Raw genomic sequence first — 10,333 nt, 5'->3', positions numbered from 1 at the left:
AGAACATAAGGAAATGTTATTCATTAACTTCTTTGATGTGCTACAATGTCACATTGTACAGTTTGCAAATGATGAAGGAGATAATGCAATTGATTTTCAAATATCTCTGTTCTTAAGACATATAAATTATATTTATAATTCTGCTTTGGAAGACTCCTCCTCAGGAGTTACTGCTTCATTGAGTGTGAGTTGGATCCTGGGATTTCCTATTTCCTACTAGTGCCCTACAACTGGGTATGTTTAGTTAACACCAAGTTAAATAATACAGTATAACATAACATGCCCTTCAGATTTTCAAATCAGAATGCAAAGATAGGATACAAGATTAGCAGTTAATGCTTTACTGATTGCTTTCACTGAAGTAGTTGAAATTCTTTTTATAATTGATTTATAGTCTGCATTTGGGGTGTTATTAGTAAGGCAGAACTTTAAGGAATGTTTACAAATGAGCACTATATCATCAAAAGTTACATATTTTTAAAAATCTTTTTTTATGATTGATGGATTCTTTTTTTTTTTTTTTTTTTAAGTTTATTCTTAGGGGCACCTGGGTGGCTCATTTGGTTAAGCGTTCCAAATGATTTCAGCTTAAGACATGATCCCACGGTTGGTGGGATCAAGCCCCGCTTTGACTCCGCAGTGAGAGTGGAACCTGCTTGGGATTCTTTCTCCCTGTCTCTCTCTCTCTCTCTGCCGCTCCCCCTGCTAGTGCTCTCCTGCTTGTGTGCACTTGCTCTCTCTTCCAAAATCAATAAACCTAATAAAAAAGTTTATTCTTAAATGTACAACAGGCTCCAAGACACTTCATTGTAGCTTTAGGGGGCAACAGATGCTGTGACGGAATCCAGATGTTTACGCAGGAATGGACTTAAGGATCACCATGGCCTCAGGCACAAGGAACAGCTTACTTTTTGCCAAATTTCTTAAGTCCACCTGTAGCCAGGGGGCCCTTCTCCTGGTCTTTGCTTTTAGCTCCTCGAGTTTCTTCTGCTCCTCTTTCTGTTTCTGTTTGAATGCCTCCCTCTTAGGCTGCGTCAGGGGCTTCTTCTTGCCACCTTCTTGGCCAGAGGTAGCACCTGCCACCCCTTCTCCAGACCCAGCTACTGGAAGTAGAGCCATTAAAAAAACCTTAATATAGCATTTAAAGGGTTGGTATTAGTTACATTCTGATATAAAGTGAGAGCTCCAGTCTTAGATTTATCTATTACAGAGTTCTTTAATAAATGACTTAAAGGCCATTTCAAGGTTACTAATAAAGTATACACAGAGAAAGACTCAGTTCTGGGTAAAATATTGCTGCTTAGTATTTTTGTCTTTAGGAGTTCTCAAAAACATGTTAAACAATCCATTTATGTAAGCTCTTAATAGTTCTTACCGAGTTTCAGAAATAGAGGAGAAATAGATAATAGATTGTCTATATATACTAGATATGGAAAGTTAGTGGAAAACAAAACCTTAGATTGACCTCACGCTGGGAGATTTTGTCCAAGTTCCCCCTATAGCAAGAGTGCAAGAGACTAATTAGTGGGGAAGATTATAATCTGTGCTCATCTTAAAGTTACACTAAACTGGAATCATTCTGTATTTTAGAGGACTGTTCCTCCTTCATACTGTCTTCCTTCCTTTACTTCCTATACTACCTTTTTCTGGCAAGGATTGAAAGTGAGAAATATGTCTCTAACTTCCTCAGAATGTCCAATGGCTACATGCTGCTGACACAATAAAATTTAAACTATTTTTCATTGAATGATCATGGCATGGCCTCTGCCTAATATGTGAAAGCTTCTCAGCTCTTTCCTAACTCAAATGTTATGTTTCAGTAATACTAAACTACTTATAATTCCCAGACATGCTAGAGTTTCATAAACTTATGCCTATATAAAACTGTCTAGGATCCTTTTTCAGTATTTGTCCTCAGGCATATATTTGGTCATCATTAAAGTGTCGTGTCTATTTTAATTTCTAAATTTTTTTTCAACGTTTTTATTTATTTACGGGACAGACAGAGACAGAGCATGAACGGGGGAGGGGCAGAGAGAGAGGGAGACACAGAATCGGAAACAGGCTCCAGGCTCCAAGCCATCAGCCCAAAGCCTGACGCGGGGCTCGAACTCACGGACCGTGAGATCGTGACCTGGCTGAAGTCGGACGCTTAACCGACTGCGCCACCCAGGCGCCCCTATTTTAATTTCTAAATCTTCTATCATGCACATCTCATACATACATATTACCAACTATATTAAATTTAACTTTACATATAATATTATCAACATTTACTTGTATTCATTCTTAGATAATCTATGAATGCATCATGATTCTTCATTAAAAACAATGTTATAATTGTAATTAAGGTCTTGGATTCATCTTAGAATGCTACAGCTAAACATGATCTTAGATTCATTTTAACATAGTTTCTTTCCATTACACACAGGGAGTATAAATACATTGCCTCCGGTCACTTTGGGAATAAACCTCAGAGCTAAACTCTTTGAGGAGTTTGCGTGTCTTGAGTTAGTTTTCCTCTAAGATCTTTACAGGTTCTAAAATGTTAGGAAAACAGAATGATTAAGTCTTAATGCAAAATCATCTATGAGAAAACTCAGCTTTACCTTCTGACCAAAAACAGGCAAAAGTCGAAACATTCTGCTCTCATTCATGTTTTATCTGATTTTAATGAAAAGCTCTTAAATGTTTTAGAAAACTGTTCTAATGTAAGGGTTGTTTGTATCTTTAAAAAAAATCCATGGTTGTCCCAGTTGTCAAAAAATCCCAAACAAACAAACAAACAAATTAAAAAAACCTCAAATTCAATGGAGAATATAAGTCAGTGAACAATGGAGCTAGAATCTAATGTCACAATTGTATGCATTGTATAATTACCAGCTTGGGCAACAGACTTGTAAAAAAATTGTACAAAAAGCAAAGTCTAAGTTCATGTGACTCAGGGTCTATTGATTATTTCATATCCTGCAGGAATGAGAATAACAAGTCTCTAGAGTTCAAGATGTCAAACAAGAAACCTTTACCCCAAGCTGAGTATTTCTGCATATACAGTATGAACATATTTGAAATCCCTTTAAACATAATTTGTTAATAAAATCTGTGATGGATTTCATCCTTGTTAGATCTCATTAAACAATAGAATCTGACTCTGATAATCAGATTTGTGATAACAAACTTGTATCTTAAGATACTATGTTCATTCTATATTAACTTTTATTAAATCTGTTTCTGTGGATGTGATACTGGCATAACCTCTGAGATCTCTGTACCCTCATCTTTGGTAGATAATATACATTTATACTTCTGGGGTTATTTCTTGTAAAGAGCTGTGAAAGATCTAATATTTTACCTTATTTCATTATTTAGTTACCTCATGATCTAAAAAGCTTCTTTCTTTTAATTTTTAAAAATATGTTTATTATTTATCTGAAAGACAGACACAGAGAGAGAGAGAGAGAAGAAGAGAGAGAGAGAGAAGCAGGGGAGGGGCAGAGACAGAGGGAGACACGGAATCGGAAGCAGGCTCCAGGCTATGAGCTGTTTGCATAGAACCTAACGTGGGGCTCAAACCCATAAACTGTGAGATCATGACCTGAGCCAAAGTCAGATACTCAATCAACTGAGTCACTCCAGCACCCCTAAGGAGATTCTGAAGACCCTTAACATTAATAATATTATTATCCAAAACATGGGAGAAATTCCCTAGAAGTATCTTATTTTATAGGTGCTAGTGGAATACAAGAGATTCCCTGGTCAGAGGTAGGATGTTCGTACTTACAGCACAGCTGCCCCAGGGTTATGTTGGTTTTCCTGCCCCCACCCCCAAGTTCCATGGAATAATACAAAGCGGCACTAATGGATGCTGCCCATGCAGAGAGTTTGCATCACAGGTAAGGAAACCCTAGATGTAGGGAACCTAAATCAGCTTTATTCCAGATGGAGATGCTATATTCATTAGACTGGACAGTAAAGAAATCAGTACTCTACCCCGGAGGGAGTCAACAACACTACTTTTTGAAGTTGTTTACTATACAGAACTCCTGGAAAAGACAGTCCAGCACTAATAACCTTCCAAAACAGAAAGTGCTAGGCCCAGATGGCTTCACTGGAAATTATGTCACTTAAGGAAAGTGTTACAGCAATTCTCTACAACCTCATCCAGAGGATGGAAGCAGAGAGAATAGTTTCTAATACAACCTACAAGACCAGAATTACCCTAATATCATAATTACCCTAATTACAAGAGCAGAAAACTACACACTAGTATCTCTCATGAACATAGAAGCAAAAATCCTCGACAAAATATTAGCAAATAGAATCCAGCAATGTGTAAAAAGAATTATATACCACAACCAGTGGAATTTATCTTAGGTATGAATGGCTGGTTCAAGATTTGAAAATCAATTAAGATACTCCATCACCTAAACAGCCTAAAAAAATAAAGATCCACATAATTATATCAGTAGATGCATAAAAAGCATTAGACAATATGCAACACCCATTTATGATAAAAACTCTCAGTAAACTAGGGTTAAAGGGGAACTTCCTCAGCTTGACAGTGAATATCATCAAAAAGCCTACAGCCAATATCATACTTTGAATTTATATGTTGATAAATTCAAAACCTTTCCACCAATATCAGGTATAAAACAAAAAAAGTCCCCTCTCATCATTCCTTTTCTATTTTTTTAAAAATATTTTATTTTATTTTTGAGAGAAAGAAAGAGACAGAGCATGAGTGGGGGAGAGGCAGAGAGAGGGAGACACATAATGTGAAGCAGGCTCCAGATTGTGAGTTGTCAGCACAGAGTCTGACATGGGGCTTGAACCCACAAGCTGTGAGATCATGACCTGAGCCGAAGTTGAATGCTTAACCGACTGAACCACACAGGCACCCCTCATCATTCTTTTTCAACAGTGTAGTAGAGTTTTAGTTACTGGAACAAGACAAGAAAATGAAGTACAAGGCATACATATATGGGAGGAACGCATAGAACTGTCTTTGATCACACATGACATGATTATGCAGAAAACCCAAAAGTCCTGGAACTAACAAACAATTATAACAAAGATAAAGGATACAAGATTAATATATGTAAGCCAACCACTTTTCTATATACCAGTAATTAACAAGTAGAATTTGAAATTAAAAGAATAATTCCATTATATTAGCATCACAAAATTATATACTAAGGTATAAATCTAACAAAGTATGTACAAGATCTATTATTAACAGAACCACAAAATTCTAATGAATAAAATAAAAATGCTAAATAAGTAGAGAGATATTCCATGTCATGGATAGGAGCCCTCAACATTGTCAAGGTGGCAAGTCTCCCCAACTTGTTCTATACATTCAGTGCAACCCTAATCAAATCCCAGCAAGGTATTTTGGGATAGCAGCAAAATGCAAACTTTAAATGAAGAGGGGAAGATCCAAAATAAGCATCATAATACTGAAGGAGAAGAGCAAAATTGGAGGACTGATGCCACCCAACTTGAAAACTTACCATAGACTATAGTAATCAAGAAGGTGTGGTATTAGCAAAAGAACAGATTAATAACAGAACAATGAAACACAATGGAGAACCCAGAAGTAGACTCACTAAATACAATCAACTGATCTTTGACAAAGGAACAAAGGCAATATAAATATAGTCTCTTCAAGAATGGTGCTGGAACAACTACATACAAAAACATATAGAGATATATCTAGGTACAAAACTTATACCCATCATAAAAATTATCAAAGTGAACTACAGACCTAAATGTAAAATGCAAATCTATAAAAGTCCTAAAAGATAACACAGGTGAAAACCTGGATGACCTTGAGTATCGTGCTTACTTTTTTTTTTTAATTTTTTTTTCAACGTTTATTTATTTTTGGGACAGAGAGAGACAAAGCATGAACGGGGGAGGGGCAGAAAGAGAGGGAGACACAGAATCAGAAACAGGCTCCAGGCTCTGAGCCATCAGCCCAGAGCCTGACGCAGGGCTCGAACTCCCGGACCGCGAGATCGTGACCTGGCTGAAGTCGGACGCTTAACCGACTGAGCCACCCAGGCGCCCCATCGTGCTTACATTTTTGACACATCAAAAGCATGATTCACGAAAGAAATCATTGATAAGGTAGACTCCATTAAAATTAAAAATTTCTGTAACAGATGATACCAAGAGAATGAGAAGACAAGCCACAGACTGGGAAAACGCATATTTTTAAATCTCAGTGGGGTTTTGTGTGTGTGTGTGTGTGTGTGTGTTTTATGTTTATTTTATTCTGAGACAGGGAGAGAGCAAGTGGAGGGGGCACAGAGAGAGGGGGAGAGGGAGAGAGAATGTGAGGCTCAATCCGATGGACCATGAGATCATGACCTGAGCTGAAATCAAGAGTCCAATGATTAACCAACTGAGCCTCCTAGGAGCCCCTGGGAAAAGATGTTTTAAAGGACCCATTGGATTGGCCGTTACCCAAAACACTAACAAAAGAAAACTTCACAATAAGAAAAACACAAACAAACAAACAAATCCTGTTAATAGGACAAGGACCTTCACAGGCAGCTCATGAAAGAATATATGAGATGGCAAGTAAGCATATGAAAAGATACTCAGCATGATAGTGTCACCAAAGAAATGCAAATGCTATCACTGATGAAATACCACATACATACTGAAATGGACAAAATCCAGAACACTGACCACAGTAAATGTTGACAAGGATGTGGAATAGCAGGAACTTTCATTCATTACTGTTGTGAAAACAACATGGTACAGGCACTCTGGAAGATAGTTTGTCAATTTCTTACAAAACCAAACATGCTCTTACTATAGGATCCAGTGGTCCAGCAATGATGCTCCTTGTTACCTCCCAAAGGACTTGAAAACGTATATCCAACAAACCCCGTGCATGGATATATATGTAGCAGCTGTATTCATAATTGCCAAAATGAAAAAGCAACCATGGTGTCCTTTTGTAGGCAAATGGGTAAATATACTGTGGTACATCCAGACAATGGGACGTTAATCAGTACTAAAATGAAATTAGCTCTCAAGCCATAAAAAGACATGGAAAAACCTTAAATGTACATTAGTAAGTGAAAGAGGCCAATCTGAAAAGGCTCCATATTGTATGATTCCAGTGAAGGGTGTTGATGCTGGGAGAGGCTGTGCATATGTGGGGGGTAGGGAGTATGTGGGAAATCTCTGTATCTTCTTCTCAATTCAGTTGTGAACCTAAAACTATTCTAAAAAATATAGTATTAATGATAATAAAAGATAATTCTGAAGAAAAGTGGATTCAAGATGTGCAGAAACATAAGAGACCTATGGAGAATGTTCTCAGGAGCTTTCTATAATCATAAGCTTCTTTAGGGCCTCTTTAGACCATCAAGTAATAACTAAACAAAACCTCGCAAACACTGACTTCTCATAACGTCTGATTTGGCTGTAATCACACTGTATACAGTGGTAGCTGAATTGTTACAGGTTCAGTTTCCCTAGAAGCAGAGACTAAAAGGATTATTAAGAAAATGATAAAGCAATGGAAGTGTGTCAGTAAAACAGACAGGGTGTGAGGGATGCAGCATTAAGTAGGAAAAAAAACCTAGATAAAGATTTGATTTCCGCTGATCACTAGCTTCAGTCTGTCTCAACAGAGAACATGAATGGAAACCTGAAGTTGTCAGCCCTTGAGGGAGGGTGGCTAGCTTTCTGTACTCACATATCTGCCAGTCTTTGGTTCTATGCATGCTCAGGGGGGAGCAAAAAACGGAGATATTTCTGCTTGGTTTAGGTGACTCGGTGTAGCCAAAACCATTTATCGGGATAAGAGTACAGGGTTAAGCTACTGTCTGTCAGTCAACTCTCACAACAGCTGAGAGATGGGCAGTGCAGCCTAGTAAAAAAGATATGGGCAGAACACCAACCCTGTTTACTACAAATAATGTAATGGCTTTAAGTAACAAAACTAGGCTCCAAATAGTATAATCATAAATTGCCTTAGAAATTTATTGCATAAGTAGTCTTAGCGAAGATAGCACGTGCCCAATTCACCCATAAACACACACATGTACACCTGTGTACACAGATACACAAACATGCATATAGAGTTCTATAACAGATACTGAATGTGAAACAAACGTATATATTTAATTGATATACATTTGCTTTTATATTTTATAATTGGTGAAGCATTTGAAATTAGCAGGGTGATTGATTTACCTTTGTAATTTGCCTAGGGATTCTAGAGCTAATGCCTGTTTGGTTTCCTGCCCCCCCGGGAATTTCTGGCAATGAAAACAATTTTAGATACATTAGCACTGCACTCAAGGTTGTGATAATTATTATTCAAAACAATCTTGTAACATATAAATATTTAAATTTCACACTAAGTATTTTAGCTTTGTGGCTTTTAGCAGTCTCCTTAAATTGGTGCTCATACATTCTTCTTTGGTTTTTCTTCAATATCAGAAACAAAACAGCTAATAATAGTAATCATAAAAGAACCCTGTTTTTTGAGCTTTCTTTAGGAGTCCGGCATCCTAGCAGGTGTTGGTGAGTCCTTAGAAAGGAAATGGAAATAGGAATTAAGGAATAGTAACTGATTCCCTATTTAAAATAAAACAATGTTGTTTCAGTAAAAGGTATTTCCCTTTTTAAAAACTTAGCAATGCTTGATCAAAATTATAGTATTCTTTTATATTTTCTTGTACTGGGAAACCTATTGATACATAAATTTAAAACCTCAGTACACATCTGCTTTCATTGTGTTGGTCATGGGGCATTCCTTTGGTGATGTGCAGGATGCTGAAGGTCACAAGATACAAAGCATCCCATGGTCAAAAATGTAATGGTTTCCCAGCAGACAAATTCCTTAGACAGTGGTAAAGGTCATTGGAAATGCTCTTCACTTTTGCTGAAGTTGTCAGACTTCCTTTTCACCAAATGATAACTATATTTCATTGTGTGGAGGATTTTAATTTGGGATGCAGATTTGAATTACTAAATGAGAAAACTTTAAGTGTTGTGACCTAAATGAGATATGTTTGAGGATTTCATCACTGACCACTTTTTGGGCCACCAGATTCTTACATATTTCCCCATGCTGCTCTGGCTTGTCTTCATTAGGTCCAGTGACAGACATTGAATGTTGTTATCTTCTTAGAACAAATAATACTTTACTCTTTACAACTATGATTTAATGTGATCCTCATAAAAATCCCTTGAGAAGGTTCTCTTCACCATGCAAAACAAAGACATTCCGAACATTCTATTCTAGATAGAAGAATTGCTATTGTAATCCTATGGTTAATAGAAGAGGAGGGGACAATGGGCTATATGTAAATGTACCTTTCAAGCTAGGGAAGTAAGAGTAAGTCACCACTTTGAAAGCAACTGTATAATATTACTACAGAAATCTAAAAACAATTCAAAAGTAAGGTAAAGATATAAGAATAAACATAGGTTCTCTTCTAAGTATTACAAACTATAACACATGGTAAACTATAAAACAAGAGGGATAATCTTGATGAAGTAAACCATTGCTCTACTGGCATTCCAAAGTTCATTGCCAAACAACAATTTATCTATAGAATTACACACACACACATACACACACATTAATATTTATAATAATGACCTAGAGATATTGAAAAATGTTCACGTGCCACCTAAACCATCAATCAAATATAATAGAATGGTTAAGTATTTTTAGTATTGGGCCTTTATGGCATTTTATTTTGATGAAAACTGGTGATTCGTGAAGCTGCAATATGTATAACAGAAGATATATTTGACGGGAAGTCAAAACATCTGGCTTCTATCTGTAAATTTCTCATGACCTTTCTGGATGTCATGTTTTTCATCTGTTAGGTGAAGAGGTTGGATCGCATTATCTGTAAGTTCTGTTTTGGATGAACATATTATGGGTCCGTGTGTGATAACACTCTGTTAACAAAAGGATTTATTTAAACATATATATCAAAATAGTTTATAAGGATAAAGTCAGTATATTTAATTGTAGGTTTTCATTATTATTTCAAAACATTTTATATTTAGAAAATCTAATTTTATCTCATTAAAATATGTATAGAGGCAATATGATTTTCTTGTGAAAGAGCAATTCTGTGATATATATTTAAATATTAATCCCCGAATATATTTAATTTAAACAACTGTTTTATATCTAAAGGACTGTTGAGATTTTACACATACCAAATAAGAGTAATTACTAAGTAATTAAGTTTGATTCTTTTAGAATTTAGCCAAAGCTTACCAAATAAGAGTAATTACTAAGTAATTAAGTTTGATTCTTTTAGAATTTAGCCAAAGCTTA

General features: G+C 36.2%; 1 pseudogene; it reads left to right on the top strand.

The window, feature by feature from the left end:
• The first annotated feature begins 3,858 nt into the window (after positions 1-3,858).
• The window catches only part of LOC121037895 (E3 ubiquitin-protein ligase TRAF7-like), a 12,176-nt pseudogene continuing 5,701 nt past the window's right edge, over positions 3,859-10,333 (top strand).

Source organism: Herpailurus yagouaroundi, unplaced genomic scaffold (assembly GCF_014898765.1).
Source record: "Herpailurus yagouaroundi ecotype Mexico unplaced genomic scaffold, PumYag 164, whole genome shotgun sequence".
NCBI classification, from domain to species: Eukaryota; Metazoa; Chordata; class Mammalia; order Carnivora; family Felidae; genus Herpailurus; species Herpailurus yagouaroundi.
This window is presented reverse-complemented; position numbering and strand designations above follow the sequence as displayed.